This window comes from Delphinapterus leucas, chromosome 1 (genome assembly GCF_059928025.1).
Source record: "Delphinapterus leucas isolate spDelLeu-1000000601 "Yukka" chromosome 1, BTC_Dleu_Yukka2, whole genome shotgun sequence".
Taxonomy (NCBI): domain Eukaryota; kingdom Metazoa; phylum Chordata; class Mammalia; order Artiodactyla; family Monodontidae; genus Delphinapterus; species Delphinapterus leucas.
This window is the reverse complement of record NC_143129.1, coordinates 33,486,947-33,504,079: the sequence shown is the minus strand read 5'-3', so window position 1 is coordinate 33,504,079 and position 17,133 is coordinate 33,486,947. Positions and strand designations below refer to the sequence as shown.

The window sequence follows — 17,133 nt, the reverse complement described above, 5'->3', positions numbered from 1 at the left end:
ATTTAATATTAAAAAATTATATGAAAATCCACCACAGCTGCTTATTACACACAGGCTGCAGGTGGTTATCCTCCCACCCACACCCAGTAATCACTCTGCATTCACACCACCTCAGCTCTCTTACACAAAATAGGTTGGATTTTGAAAAAATAAACAGATAGATGATGCGCCCCTTTCCAAGCTAAAAGCTACAGTTCAAAATATTTTTAGCTAAAAAAGGAGTATTGACTTTAAGATGATATTTTAAAATAGAATATTTATTTGCATCAGTAAGATTATTTTATATTCTACTAGAAGAGAAGATGAATAGCAATGTTACTACAGAAACTGCATGTAAAATGCCAAGTAAGCAAATAGGGGACCGAATGCCTAACTCTGACACTAAGAAAACAAAGTATCTGGTATGATTATGGCATTCTGCTAAATATTTCAAGTGCCATATTTATTCCTATCATTTATCCTTCTTTCTCCTTTGATATTTTTCACTCTATAGAGGGATAAAGAAATAACATACCATCTAGAGATTTCATTCATATCTGAGGATTTCATACCCATTTAAATTAACAATAAGAGATTCAGCCGAAGTTTCTTAGAAATAATTTTTTCAAATTATTGCTATCCCTGTTACCTGGAATATATGCCATCTTTTGAAATCTTACTATTTCTCCAAACAATCTCAGTTTTCAATGAGGCTTTTCTTGATGATCTAGTCCTTAATGACACCTCCCTTTCCTAAACTCTTACTGAATATATTAATTATAAACTTACTTCAGAACTGAACCATCAAAATACCAATCACAAAATACTAACTCCAAGGGTTTGTGGCATATTTTTGGTACTAGATTATAAATTCTTCAAATCCAAGAGCTATATCATATTTCTGTGGATTAATGAAATGAATGCAGGCTTTAAGGTTAGCATTCTGTTACACACAGGTTGAAATTCTAGCTCTGCCATTTGCCAGATAAGTGACCTAAAGCAAGTCAGATAATCTCCCTCAGTCTCTTTAAAATGGAGAACATAATACTTACCTCAGAATGTTGTTGTGAAGATTAAATGAGATAACATATGTGAAAGGGCCTGGCACATAGTAACGCTCAAAGAAAGGTTGGTTTCCTTCCTTATTTCCTTCTTTTTTCCCTCAGTACCTGGTACAATGTTGAGAACACAATAAACCCTCAATAAAAACTTTCTAAATATTCATTTGAACTTAGATTTCCTAAAAATATGTTTAATTATTAATTGTGATAACTCCTATGTTTCCAAATTGTGTCGCTTTAAATCATATGCACATAAGGTAAGAAATTTCAAAACAGAACAAAGCGTGTGAGGTTGTTACTTAGGATGATGAGAAAAGGAAGAAAGGTAAAAATATTTAAAAACAATTTAATTTAAAAGTATTTAAGAAGAATTCAGTGAAAATTATTACATGTATGGTGTTCTTTACATAAGTATCTTTGGATAAGTGAGAGTTGATTGCTGACCTTAGGGGAAGTTGAATGAGGGAGGGAGGGAGGGAGGCAGAGAGAGAAGGAAGAAGATGAGAAAGGGAGGAAGGGAAAAAGAAAGGGATGAAGGAAGGGAGGAAGTAAGGTTGGTTCTGCTGGGATCTCTTTTATGTCCTCACATTAACGTAAGCTATTAACATTGATCACTCCTTGCCTGGCTTCCCCTAAAAACAATCCCCATTGCAAACTCCATCTTACAAAAATGCAATTATCTAATGGGAGAACCAAATTAATTTAAAAATTTTCCACAGTGGATGGTAACCAAAGGATCCTCTTAGAACAGTCAGAAAGATATTTGAGGCTTTATTACTTTTATTAAAAAACAAAAAACTTCTGACTAAAACTTCTAATTAAAGAATTTGGTCTGCACCCAGTTCCTCTGAGGTCAATCCAAATGGTGCTGCCCTTTCAGCTGCAGTGATGTCTTCTTCGTTTTCCAGAAAGGTTATGGGCATGGTTTAGGGGTCTAGCTCATGTTGTTTAGTTACAAGAAAGACTAGCCTCTACAGACAATAGTCTTCGGCATTAAATAAAACTGAAAATTTTCCCCAAACCGAACAAGAGCTGCTGGTCTCAACTTCAACCTCGTTGTAGACAGGTTCTACTTAAAACTTGTAATGGTCTTTAAAGAAAACCCAACAGAGTAGTTTCCACCCTACTCCAATGTAACTTAGCTCGAGAGGGGAAAATGGCTGCCATTTAACTCAATAAAGAAAATATTACTGAGCCTATTCTATCTTATGTTATTACTTTTATTTGTATAGCATTTATAATTTACAAAGTGTTTTCACTTATATCATCTCATTTAACCCTCACCATAATCCTGAGAAGTAGATAACCTCACGTTTAAAGATGAGAAAAACAAAGATCAGAAAAGTTATGCCATTTGCCCAAGGTCACATAGCTAGTAAAGTAGCAGAACCAAAACTCAAACTTAGGTCTACTGACTCCAAGTCAAGTGACCTTCCAATATACCAGATCTTATAATAAATGTTATAGGAAAATTTTAAAATGAGAATACACAGTGATTGTGCTCTGGAAGTTTATCATTTCCCTTGATTCTACATAAGATCTCATAGTAAGTTATATGCTGATGAATGGGGCTGAGAAGGTAAAGACTACAACTAAATAGATTAGCTCTAGAGTAAATCAGAAAAGAGGGGTGAGAGATCATCTTTTCCTGTATTAGGGGAAATACAGGCTCTAACCAAAATCTGAGCAGGTCACCTGATTAAAATCGTGAGATTATCTAATAGGAAACTCAAATGATACACACATAAATTTATGTTTATAAAGGACATGTAACTGATTAAATCTTTCAGAGATACAGAGGGTTGTTCTCACATGTAGGAGGAGCTGGATTTGAAACTCTAAATCCATTAAAATGGGATTACACATTTTCTTTTGTGCACATTCGTTGTACAATGTAGAAAAAAGGAGGAAGGAGTAGAAATTCTATTGAAAATTTTTTTCTTATCAGATTGAAGTGTGACTTGAATGAGAGGAAGGAAATATGTGACTAAATATGGCATTATACTGTTTAAAATTTTCTAAAAACTATATCCTTTTAAAGTGATTTTTAAAAAAGGTTCTCTCCATTCCCAATTCTAAACTTAGTTTATGGGTTAAATTTTGCAAATATATGAACATAGTACCACCCATAAAAATGAAGGATAGGAAGAAATTTTGATTAAATTTATAGTAATTCACTTAATTTTTAAGTAAGACATTCCTTACAGTGAGACAGATGCACCTAGTACCAGATATAACTGTCTGTTTTCCTAAAAATCTGAACCCAATTAGAGGGAAAAAAGCACCAAATCTTCAAATGATCAAGTACATAAAATAGTCTAAAAATCACTCAAAACAAAAGCAGGGTTAGAATTCCACATGCAATTGAACCTAATAAAATCTAGCAATTTAGGTCCCAAAAATGTATGGAACATTGAGGAGTAATAGAAAAGGAATACTTGAATATATACAGTATAAATATGAAAAAATTCATCTTCCTCTTGTGAAAATGGAGAAAATTTAAGATTCTTCTGAGCAAGATGATATTTGCAAGGGAAGATTTTTTTCTGAAGATGAATCTATCCTATGCATTGCTTCCAAATACTCCAGAGAGGAGAATACTTGAAGGCAAGAGATCTATTAAGAGACTATCAAAATAATCCAGGGGGGGAAATGATGAAGCACTGAACTAGGATGATAGCAGTGAGACTGGAAAATAGGGAAAATAAGACAATCCCTAGCTGACTGATTGACTCATGGTAGAAAGAGAAAGAAAACTATTCATCTATGGATGAATGCCTTCTACTGTACACTATAACCATATAGGTTCTTTTTTAGTCAAACAGTGATTGGACACCTAATGTTCAAAAGCCACCAATGGTTTGCTCAAAAGCCACCAATGGTTTTCAACAGGTTTCCATTAAAAATATCAAACTGGTATTCAAGATCTTTCACAACCTGATTACAATTTATCTAATCGTAACGCTTTTTTCCTCCAACAAAAACTCTCTATCCATCTAGCAATATTGCCTATACTATTCACAAACAGGCTACTCCTTAATTCCAGACTTCATATTTTCTTATGCTGTTAACCTCACTGAGAAAGTCTTCCTTCTTCCAAAAACCTAAATATCACCTGTCCTTCTGGGCTCATGTTAACCTTATCTCATGCATAAATTCTTATCTAGTCATCTTACCTTACCTTTACCTACTCTCTCAACTTCTACAGCATTTATTTTCTAGAAAATTCATCTCATTTTTCCTCCCATTGCTATATGCTCTATTCAAATGTGTTCCAGAGTCACTGATAAATTCCTACAAACAAAAATTGTATTTTATACTCCTTTTAGAATCTAGTATGGTTCTAATAATCAATAAGCCCTTTAAAAGTAAGCTATTCTGATCTCTCAGAATCCTTGTATACATTTATATAGCATAGGGTTATTTTAGATTTACAGGATTGCTTTTCTAGATTGCAGACTTTTCTATTACGTGTTGTGTAAGACTAAGAATCAAGTCATACGCTATTTCTCTATCTCCGTGAACAACCACAATGAAAGCATTAGTAGGAATCAATTGATTTTTCTACACATTTAAAACCTCTGAGTCTAATATTTATTCAGAGGTAAAAATGGTTTTTGATAGGTTAAAGTCCCATAATTCCCTTACTTTCTTTCAAAGAGAAGAAGAAAAACAGATTAGTGAGTAAACATGTCATTTCACTTTTAAAACTGGCCTACGAAGTTCAGACTGACCAATTAAGAGATAGAAGAAGATAGAAGAAAGGTTTCAGAGAGGAAAGGGATATTGTCAGAGTGGGCCAGTTTCTGCAACATGGAATAAGGGAGAATTCTAGTAGGTGCTCCTGGGGACACAGGTTGGCACTTCTCCCTTCCCACCACTGTGAGGAGGAAGGATTAGATCAAAAGTAGGATGAGCCTCAAGACCTGGGCAAATGTTCAAGTTCTCCATTGGGCATTTGTTCCCACTTCTGAGTTGGGCTAATAACTGTCAAAATGTCAGACCATGTCTACTAACTGGGTAGACAAGCTATTGTGCTCAATGTACCTTTGAAAATAGCTTTGCAGCAATGCTTGTATGTATCCTATATTATTTTTCAGTCAAAGTGTAATGTTTCCTATGCCAAGATAAATCTCAATATATAATTAGTAACTTACCTAACCATAATTCTGATTAGAGATATAATTTCCTTGAAAAAAATATTATTTTACTTCCATTTCTATAGTATATTTAGAAGGCAATTACACATATAGTTCACATTTGCTCCACCCAAAAAAGGATAAAGGTCAAATACTGTTATCCGCATTTTATAGGTATTGGAGAGTTTACAATCCACATGCCAAAGGATATTTAGAATTTAAGAGTTGGAATCTGACCCAAAATCAGATCTCAAAGCTCTACATAGGGAAAATGTCACAGAATAGAGGCGGGGAATTGTGGGGGGAGGCGGGCCGGGGGGCTAGCGCAGAGCGGGAGATAACACCTAAATGATGGTAGAGAGATTTGAGTTTTAATCTTGATACTTAACTACCACTACCTAGTAGGGCAACCTTAAAAAGATCACTGAATTTTCAAAGGCTTCTTTTTTCTCATCTAAAAAAGAAGAAATCTGGACTAGATGTTTTCAGGCATTCATTCAAAAACAGTTATTAAACCCTAGTATGTAGGCACTAGGAGATATAACACTAGGCTTTTTCCCCTAAAATAACTCACAGATTAGTGGACGAGACATACACATGAACAAGACAACCAAGAAACAACGTGATAACAACAAAAGATAACGGCATTGTAAAGAGCAGAGAGGAATAATTTAGCAAGGAATGAGGATAGGGATTTAAATCTGAATTGTCTTAAAGGACGAAAAAAAAATTATTCCGGCAGGTAAAGGACAGAAGGACATTCCAATCAGAGGGAACAGAAAAAACAAAGGCTCAGAGTAGGAAAGCAGCATAGTTTATATAGGGAATTATAAGCAGTTCAGTGCTGCCAAAGTATAATTGGACAGCAAAAGAGAGATGAGGCAAGAGTTGAAAGCAGAGGCCAGATTGAGGAGATCTTCGTGTGATATAGAAGGAGTCTGGACTTTATCCAGTAGGCAATGAAGATCCAGGGCAGGGCTTTCACAGGGAAGCAGCATAGTTAGGACTTAATTTTAGACAGATCACTTTGACAGTCATGTGAAGGAAGAATATGAGTGGTAGAAACTACAGGCAGAGATCTATAGTTAAGAATCTATAGCAGAGATGATGAGGGCTTATTCTAGGGCGATTACAGAGAAGGACGTAAGTTAAAGAAATAAGCAAAACCAGCAGGACTAGAAATGAATTGGGAGTGGGGTGAAGAAGATTTGAAGAAAAAAAAAGGCATGGAAGGCAGGTTTCTGCTCAAGACAGAACTGAGGTAGTGAGACTTACAGGGGGGAAAGTTGACAAAATTATCTTCAGTTCAGCTTAGGATATGCTGACTACAAAAGATTATCTAGGTAGAGATGTCTTGCAGTCAGTTGAATATAGTACCCTAATGCTCAGAAAAGAGGCCTGCCCTGAAGATACATAAGTGTGGGAGCAAGCTGCATACTAGGAGTAACTGAAACCTTAATGTGAATGTGACCATCCAGAGAGAAGGTACATAGTGAGAACAGCCCTTGGCCAGAATCCAGTTAGATATCAAAATGCATGCAATAGGCAAAGGAAGAAAACCAGGAAAGAAAAGCATCCTAGAACACAATGGGAGAGATCATCCCAAAAAGGAAGTAGTAATCAAAAGTATAAAATATATCCCAGATATAAATTCAGGAAAAAAAGAACTGAAAAATGTCTACTAGTCTTAGCAATTAAGGGGTCACTGGAGAACTTACTAAAAAGTGGTTTCAATCAAGTGAATAAGAAAGCAAGTTAGGCTGCAGTGGACTGGAAAGTAGAAACAGCTAGTATAAAGACTTATCTGTTTGGAAATTTTAAATCAGAAGAAAAGGAATTTGAAACTTCATGAAGATTGGAAAGATCAATTCCAAGTCCCTTCTAGTTCTCATACTTTATTTTTTTCATATGGATAAAAAACCTATTTTGGTAAAATTTCATTAACAGCCACAAAGATTTAATTTTTGAAGTACCATTTTTAATTATCAGGAAAAATAGGGGACTCATTGTAGCTATGAATGGAATACATGTGTATATGTAACATTTCCCAAAGTAGCTTCGAAATACCTTGTATTTCTAGTTTCTTTTTTCATATAAGAGTATCTTTTTTCATATACTAAAGTGGGCTAGGACAAAAGGGAAACTATTTGTGGAGTAACCCTCTCTGGCTCCAACTGTTCCTTCTCTTAATATCTCATGAAAACATTCTTTGTTACCCTCTGCCTGGAATATCCTTCACCTCTATTTTAATTTGCTTAATTCCTACTCACTCTTCAAGGGCCTGCTCAAACTCCCCTCAGAATCACAGAATGTTAGAGACAAAAGGGCCTTACAAATTCATTGAATCCAGATGTTCTCACTATGCTGATGTAGGGACTAAAGACCACAGCGTCTCAGAGAATGACCTGCCCAAGATCATACCCATGGCTTTTGGTGGAGCTTAAATTTGAACTATTTCTTCAACCAGGGCCCATTTCACTACACATTATTTCCTCAGATAATTATTATTTATAAAACTTACAATTGCAATACGTCAGGCGTTAAAAATAATCAATTTAAAATAGTTTATTTAGTGTAAGATCCACATTAACACCCTTCCAAAAATTAAGGAGCCGGCCTATAACTTCACTTATTAGTTTGAGTCAACTATCCACAACTACTTGATTATACAAATAAAGATTACAGATGTCGACTAATATTGATTTCATGGATAAGTTGACTGTCAGTCACTAAATAGGTTTTCTCCTCAAGAGTGCAGCATTTATTTCAGCCTCTGCCAGTGGAAGTGTCAGAGCAGATGTTGGCAGACTGTGACATACAGTATGTCTTTAAAACTTGTTGAGGTGTGAAATTTCATAAGGTCAAAGAATGCTGCATTTTGATCAGCAGATACAGGAGTTCTATACTTTATAAATTATTTCAGACAAACCAATAATAGCATTTGCTAGTAAAACAGAAGAAACTAAGAAACCATACTGGCTTTAGGTCAGATATGATAATGTATGTTGCTTATGTTTTAAAAGCCAATTTCTATCACTTTAAAGCAAATGCTTGCACAAAAGATCTTTAGAAAGAAAATGCATTCTTAAAGTCAATACAAAGTACAAGATATTATTTCAATTGACAATAGGATTTTTAAAATAATTTTCTTCTGAAAGAAAGCCATAAATTTGGTGGAGAGAAAAAATTATTTTCTTAATTAATACACAAATACAACAGTATTCTCACTTTTTAAAAAATGAAATTCCCTACGGAACAATCCACTTATATAAACAGAGAATTTTTTTTTTTTAAGTAAGATTTCACAAACTCTTTGGTTTACTGTTTTACCTTTTTGTTTAAAAAAATTGAAAGAAAGTAGCCATAAAAACAACTGGGGCTCTATATAATGATAAAATGACTTTTATAATCTTCAAGGATTTCTATTACCTTGCATTTTCTGATGTTGCTATTTATTATATTTTTAATTTATTTTTTGCTTTAATTTTCTCTCATATCTTTTCTAAATGTGGCTAATAGATAACAACATACAGCCAAAATTAAAATTAAGAATGGTGTCTAGTTAAAGATTTTATCCCAATGGTACAAACTTTATCTCTTACGCAAGTTTGTTTTAAGTTGACATAACTTTTAAAATGCTTTACTCCTAAATTAACACAGAAAACTCCTTTCATTGATTAATCAGTAATTTGAACAATCTGAAAGCCTGGTCATAACAATTATAATCATCATCTTTCAGTTTATTTTGTGCTATGTTCAAGCAAATATACAATTTCTAAATAAGTTTAAATTACAAACATTTTTGTTAGATATTTGTAAGGAAGAAAAATTTACTACAAACATAAAATCTCCCCAGAAAATAATGTCTAACGTAAATCACTTGTTTCTTATCATACAATCAATCAAAAGAGCTAAAATTATGATAGAAAACTTTGATTAGAGATGCACTAAGTACTACAACATCTTACAACGAAGTTCAGTCCAGCAACCAAGTTCAAAGGTCTTTGTTTACACTTTATAGAGAAAAACTTGAGGTATGTATTTGAGGAATTGTTTTTATCACAAAGTTCTAACTATAAAAAATATTAAACTATTTTGCATTATAGAAGACCACATATTATCGATAATCCCTATGCTAAGGAACTGAAATTCTATCCAAGTGGAAAATTTCTCTATTAAATACAAACCTAAACTTTTTCATAGGCTTTTCATATATCCCATGATATGTGACACATAAGGCCATACAAATAAATAAATACAAGGTGAATCAACAGTTATAATTAACTTACTTGCTACTGAAAAGTTGTTGAGGGGATAAGGTAAATCCACATCTTGGGGTTTCTCTTTATATCCTATGAATGAGCCATCTGTCTTCAAAAGGAAATATCTTGGCCTCCAGTTTTTTATATATTCTCCTACATGAGGAAAGCATGCATGTTAATGCTGGGGGAAAAAAGGAACAGCAGCTTTTATGTGAAAAATAAATTATGGTTCAATATAAGTCCTACAACACTGGCCTCCAAAAATTCAGATAGGCAATTTTCTTTTAACTTAGTTTACAAAAGAAAATACATAAGCCTGCAATTAACATTCAATAAAAACCCAAACATGTTTTGTTTTTAATGATTTCACACTTTGATAATTCATTTGCACCATTATTTCTTCAGAGAATCATTCAACTGAGTACACATTTTGTTCAGTTTTTCATATCAGATGGTTGTTAGAGCATATTTTCAGCCGTTTTAAAAAGCCTTGGAAAATAAATCATACACACAGTATCAAGGAATTTCAATGAAAAAACACTTATCATAAGAGGGACATGAAATAGATGTTTCTCTTCCATGTACCACAACTAATTGTGTCATTTTTTTAAAAGAAAGGGAAAAATTCTGTTTTCATTGTTAAATCTTGATCGTAACTTGTTTAAACAACATTTTATTGTTATGCATGAGAAAAAAACTGTACAAATGCTGTAAACAAGTCACAGAAATGAAAGAACATGGGTTAATAGAGCTTAAAAACCATACACACACTCATACACACAAATGTAATAACTAAGAACACATGGTAGTGCCAAGCACATAATAGTCAATAAATGTATATTTTATCAGATTTTGATATAAGCTATCACCTAGTCACCAAAATATAAATTTTTAACAACCGGATCACCATTTGCTTACTTCATACTTCTTTTAAATTTTAAGCAACAGAGGTGTTCCATGATACTCTAAGAGCTGGAAGGCTCCCTGGTCTCAATTTTCAGTTCTCTACTGGATATTTCTACCTGGCTTTTCAATCTCAAGTGCTTAATCACAGCACTACAAAAATTTGAAAGCAGTTCAGCTTTCCCTACAAATCCGTTTCTCTTGACACCAGTTATCGAAGCTCAAACCTAACACCTGACTGTTCCCTCTCCTTATCCTATCAGTACTCTCTCTCTCTCTCTCTCTCTCTCTCTCTCTCTCTCTCTCTCTCTCTCTCGTTTAGCCAATCCAAACTGCCCTAACACCTTACACCTGCCCTTCTGCTAATGCACTGTGACTGCTCTCCTATTCTACGCATCCCCCTCCTTCCATCTTATACATCTATCACCTCCAGATAATTCTAATGTCTGTTATGTACTGCTTTCATTATACCATTTTGTGCTCAAAAATATTCTGACTCCTGTTTACTGTAAAGTGTCAGTTTCTTAGTATAAAATGTGAGCTCCTCCATAATCTCACCCCGAACATGTATTTCAGATGTGGAGTCATTCCTCTGAATCAGCAATTCTCCAAATTCTTATCTCAGACCTCTTTACACCCTTAAATACTTTTAATATTTAAATGCACCCAACAAAGTTTGTGTATGTAGATTACATCTATAATGTTTACTGTATTAGAAACTGAAAAGAAAATTTAAATTCTTATTACTTCCTTTAATAGTAACAATAGACTCATTATATGTAACATTAATATTTTTATGAAAATAGTTTTACTTTCTAAAACAAAAAAGTTAGTGTGAAGAGCAGAACTGCTTTACATCTTTGCAAGTCTCTTTAATCTTTGGCTTAACAGAAGACAGCCAGTCTCATACCTGCTTTAACCTGTTACGGTATGTTGTTTTGATTGAAATACAGAAAAAAAAAGTCTGGCTCAAACAGATGTGTAGCTGGAAAAGGACAGAGTATTCAGATAGTTATGGATGTCTTTCTTTGATACTACACCAGCATTTGACAAACAGTCATTTTCTAAAAGGTTAACTACAATGTGGAATTTGAAACCATTATCAATGAACTTTCTGTACTCTGCTATGTGAAGTCCACTGGTCTGTATTTCACACTGAATGAATCTTTTACACTCTGCATGATTTTGTAACATCACTCACTGTTCGTTTAGAAAACACTAGTCCACCAAGTTATACTGGTCTTCCAAATATTGACACAATTCAACATACGATCATATTCATTATCACTACAAATCAAAGCAAGCAGTAGGAAGCTGTGAGGCTCATGATGGCAGATATGTTCTCCAAAATTCTACTCTTTGCTTTAAAACTCAGTTTTAACCATCGGAAGTAAACATTGTCAGTTCTTTTTCCTTAAAGTGATACACTCCAAGTGCCCAACCTAGTGCCTGCCACTTTATCAATGCTCAATAATAACGTACTAAATGAATAAATATGTATATGAATATCTTCCCCACAAGCATATAAGCACACAAGAAGAACTTAAGGGAAAGAAAAGGAAAACCTGACACCCCTCCTCAGTTTAATTTACTTAAAAATATGGCCCTAATATGAATAAACACAGGCCAAATTTATGAAACCAGAATGCTAAGCCCACAGTCCCCATTAAAAAATAAACAGTTCCTTTCTTGATTGTACTTATTGTTTTATTTTTCCATTCATATTTAAGTATTCCTATATAAAATTTAAAATATAAAATGTTCTCTAATTAGTAATATAATATTTAGAGTTCAAATGCTATTTTAAAACAATAACGAATTTATACAGGTACAAAGTGCTATAAGTCTGATAAGCTAAATAATAATGGTTTAATAATTATACCAAAGATAAAATGAAACAAATTCATTTTGAAAATTTTAAAGAAGAAAAAATCGGATAACACCATTTCTTCTCATACATCATTTCTTATTTTTTAAGAGTACTAAATACACTTATTTTAAAAGTGTAGGGCTCCCCTGGTGACGCAGTGGTTGAGAGTCCGCCTGCCGATGCAGGGGACACGGGTTCGTGCCCCAGTCCGGGAGGATCCCACATGCCGCGGAGCGACTGGGCCCGTGAGCCATGGCCGCTGAGCCTGCGCGTCCGGAGCCTGTGCTCCGCAACGGGAGAGGCCACAACAGAGAGAGGTCCGCGTACCGCAAAACAAACAATCAAAAAAATGTGTATAATTGAAAGAAATAAAAGTTTTCATTTCTATGAATAATTTCCTGTCAGCCACTAAGTATTTACATGTGCAGATGAAAGACACAAAACATCACCACAAAATCTTATCTTTTTATTAAACAAATCTTAAGAAATTTAAAGTATTTTATGTGGTTTATAGCAGGATTTCTGGTTACCAAAAAGTTCTTAAAACTAAATTTATTATGCATCCCTGACAGGTAATGCATTATACCCAGACTGTGAGATAGTCATTTACCCAGAAGAAAAGCTGGAAAGTCAAAATTTCCCTTCTTTATTAGATAAAAATAAGTATTTCTCACAACATTTTATTACTAATTTTGAATTGATTCAGTTAATCAACAACTGTACTGTCACGCTAAGCTAATAGTGGATCTCAAACTTTCAATGAAGACTCCTGAAGGTAATTTTTATTTTCTTGTCATTTTTCATCTATAGTATGAATGGACTTTCTGAGAAAGTGCTTGGAGTGCATTCATGTATTTACTCATTTATTCTAGGTGCTAGGAACACAGTTGCAGACTCCCCCCAAAAAATGGTCTCTAACTCATAAAGCTTATGAGTATTACACAAGATTTCAGGTGCCCCCTAAAATTTGCAGAAGGGTTCTGAGTATTCCTGCAAGTGGATCCTTTTTTATAGGTTCCTATAAACATTCTTAACTAAAGCTCATATAATAATAGCATGATGTGTTGGCCTAATTATTCATTTTCTAGTTCCAAAAGTGGAACCGAGGCTCAAAGAAATGGGCCTTATGAGGACACAAACTCATAAGGTATTAATAAAAGAAAAAAGTGAGCTTATTGCCACCTTCCAGACCCAGTACAGAAGAAGGATAATATTCCTAGCTTAAATAAGAATAAAAAAAGTTATAGCTTTTCACAACACCTTGGCAAGACACTGTGTTAACTGATGGCAAAGTAGAATTGTTCCTGCAGCCTTGGGGTTCCCAAGAAAACCGGATCTTGTCCAGCTGGTCATGGAACACTTTCTTAATTCACTCAGCTGAGGCAGTGAGAGTTCAAATAAGGCACATCTTCTCAGGCTGCTCTAAAAATATGGCCAAAAAGCCCTGGCTTTTACAGGCGCTAAGTGCCTAGAATAAAGTTACCCTCTCTGCCACAAATCCTTTTAGATAGACTGCTAAAAGTCAACCACATTTTAGTTTTTAAGCATAGCATTTACACCTAAGTTTATACCTGCTGCATTAAAACCAAGCTGCATCATGTTTTTATATTTATAGCCCATAGATTTCAACTAATTTAAGAGACAGCCTGGTTATAATGGGGAGAAAGTCTTGTTAAATAAAGCAGCAGCATTTATGGGGTACCAAGTCCTCTGAAGAGACTGTTCTATGGATACCCATCAATATACATTCGAAATTTGTATGCACTGTCAGCAAGCACCACAGTTACACCTGGACAAGATTTCCATTACAACTTTCTATCTACCTTAATGCGTGCTTCCAATTCTTTCATACTCCTTGGCTGGAGGCTTTATATATTTTGAAGTATGCTATTATGAACATCACAACACATAATTTCTAACAAAGTTTCTGATATTTTGGCTTCTGTAGTAGACTGAATGGTGAACCCAAAATGTATGTATACACCCTAATCCCTGGAAACTGGGAATAACACCTTACATGGCAAAAGGATTTTGAGAAGAGGAGCTTCTCAAAAGAGAAGCTTACCCTGGATTATCTGGGTGAGCCCTAAATCCAATTACAAATATCTATAAAAGTGAAGCAGAAGAAGATTTGACACATAGAGAAAAGGAAGAGGCAATGTGACCATGGAGACAGATATTGGAATGATGCACCACAAGCAAAGGACTATCTGAAGACATCAGAAGCTGTAAGAGGCAAGGATTCTCGTCTGAAGTCTCCACAGGGAGCCTTACACCTGGATTCTAACTTACACCTGCTGCTTACACCTGCTGATACCTTGATTCTAACTTCTGGCCTCCAGAACTGTGAGAGAATAAATGTCTGTTGTTTTAAGCCACCCAATTTTCCGTAATTTGTTACAGCAGCCCTAGAAAACTAACGCAGCGTCTCAACACTATAACCAAAGGCTTGTTTACAGAAACCAAACAAACAAACAAACAAAACCCTACTGATTAAGTTCTTGGCACGAGTGGTATAGAGACTCATAGTTAATACCTTATGCATACAGAGGGGAAAATCCACATCACTTCTATAAATAGCAGAGAATCCTATCTATGAAATGTGGGGTTGGAAGGAGCTGTTTACTGGAGTTCACAGTTTTACTTAGTTATGAGGACTTCAGATTCTGGACTTTTGCCAGCTTTCTTACCTTACTTAATAATTTACTTCTTGTAATTTCTTAAAGCAAACTGAAATGATGGTTTCTGTTACAGATACAGGTGATATAGCTTTTAAAATTACCAATGGCCACTCATACTTGCTATAACAGAGGCTTCAAAAGCTAATCACTCACTAAGGAAGAGGCTGAAGGCATTCTCACATGCATGTCAGGAAAGAGGCATTATTGTTTTGACTCGTCATAAAGCTGAAACTTAGCTTTCCTGAAAATATTGAGTTTTTTATATTGTATTTTCTTGTTTAATCACAGTCCACGTTTTTTTCTTGGCTGCACCACGCGGCACGTGGGATCTTAGTTCCTCGACCAGGGATCGAACCCGTGTCCTCTGCATTGGAAGTGCAGAATCTTAAACACTGGACTGCCAGGGAAGTCCCACAATCCAAGTTTTTAAGATGTAATATTATTTGTCTTTGTCATCTCTGAGGGATACTATCTTGAGTTTGAATTCTGACTCTTCCATTTATCAGCTGCAGGAAATTAACCTCTCTACACCTTAGTTTCCTCACCTGAAAAATAAGAATCATAACAGTACCTACCTGAAGGGTTTGGAAGGACATAAAAAGGGCTTAGAACATTACCTGGCATATAACAAGTGTTAGATTGTTATTGTTATTATTAAATGAAGCCATTATCATTTATGGTAATATTTACAATTCACCTCACGTTAAACATTCTACTACTCAATACAGCACTTATTCAGGAGTATTTACATAAATGAGGCAATAGGCAGCAATAAGTAATAAGTTTACTCCATCAGCAGAAAAAAAAGTCTCTTTAACTAGTTTCAGGTATATCAAACAAAGCCTAGCTGAAGAAATAAAACAGGTTATCCAATACCAAAACACAACACTGATTTAATATCTTTTACTTTTTTTTTAAAGATAGCGGTAGGATATCACAGAGGTAACTAGTCTTCCAAAGAAAAAAGCACAAGTCTTAGATATCTCTGAATTATTTTTATTAAATGACATACACAGGGTACAATACCATGAAAATACAAGTATTTTAAGAATTTCCAAAAAGTGCTTTAAATCAAAAAATGACAGCTTTCAATAAAGATAAATTTATATGACTTTAAGAAACCATTAGTCTTAAGTAAAAGTCTTCATGTCTTTTACCTAAGACAAAAAGAGCCTTAATGTTAATTTCAATATAAAATCTATTTAATTTTATGGTTCACAATACTGTAAATATTCTGCTGTTTGTTGACAGATTCCAACCAAATTCACACATGTGAACTTCCTCAAAGAAAACACAGCAGAATCTTTTTTCCACTAGTGGATTTTCATAAATAAATATTAGCACTATAAATAAATGAATACCGAATATATAATTCATAATAGTGTGCTATATTGTAAATATCTTATAACTAAATAGTTACTGAAGAAATGTATAATGATAAACATAATAAAATATTTGAAATTGCCTGTTACATTTTTATATAGCAGATCCAAGTATCATACTCCAATTAGTTCTAAGTAAAAGCCCTATTTCTATCTCTGAGGGAATAGAAGAAATGAGTTTCTATTCTATTCACTGAAATTATCATCATACTGTTTTATAGATGTCTTGAAAATAATCTTAAAGAATTTTTTATATTATCTACATTGCAATGAGCTAGCATAATAACAATTTTTCAACTGCATAGGGACAATCTGAAATTTTAATAAATGAAAGTGCTTTTGAACATTGTAGGTGCTTACTAAATATATGTTGACTCTTTTCCAGCTCCTGCAAACCTAAATTTTTAGGTTATCATTCCCCTTTCATTAACTCCTTTTCAAGGATGTTCTTTCTTTGCCCTCGGGTAAATTAAAATTGTTAAATTCTATGGTGTCTTCTATACAATCTCTTCAACAAACAGCCATTAACCAGCTCTGGATGTGTGTTGCCAGCCTCTGAAAATTAGGTGATGTCTGCAAAACATGCCAAAAGCATTAATGACTCTTGCCCAGCTCAGTCATTTTAAGGTACTGCTCAATGAGCATCACAGATCAAAGAATAAGGTTCTTTAAACATTTTTATTTAAAATTGGGGGAAATGGGCTTCTAATAGATTCACTCATTCAAAAATATTTAGTGAGTGTCAAAATACTTACTAAAAAAAGGCACTAAAAAAAGCACTGAGAATGCAGCAATGAATGATACAGGCATAGTACCTGCCCTCATGGAGCTTTAAGTATAGTAGGCAGCAGTGAAA

At 34.3% G+C, this 17,133-nt stretch overlaps 1 protein-coding gene across 3 annotated transcripts in view; it reads right to left on the bottom strand.

Moving 5' to 3' along the window:
• Window positions 1-17,133, bottom strand: part of AKT3 (AKT serine/threonine kinase 3) — a 320,125-nt gene that overhangs the window by 231,404 nt on the left and 71,588 nt on the right. For 2 of the 3 annotated variants that reach the window (XM_089919467.1, XM_089919426.1), the window contains exon 2: window positions 9,469-9,594. The gene's annotated coding sequence lies outside the window, so the exon portion shown is untranslated. Of the gene's footprint in view, window positions 1-1,031; window positions 1,149-9,468; window positions 9,595-17,133 lie in introns of those variants that run through there. The other variant, XM_089919512.1, reaches the window with a different exon arrangement.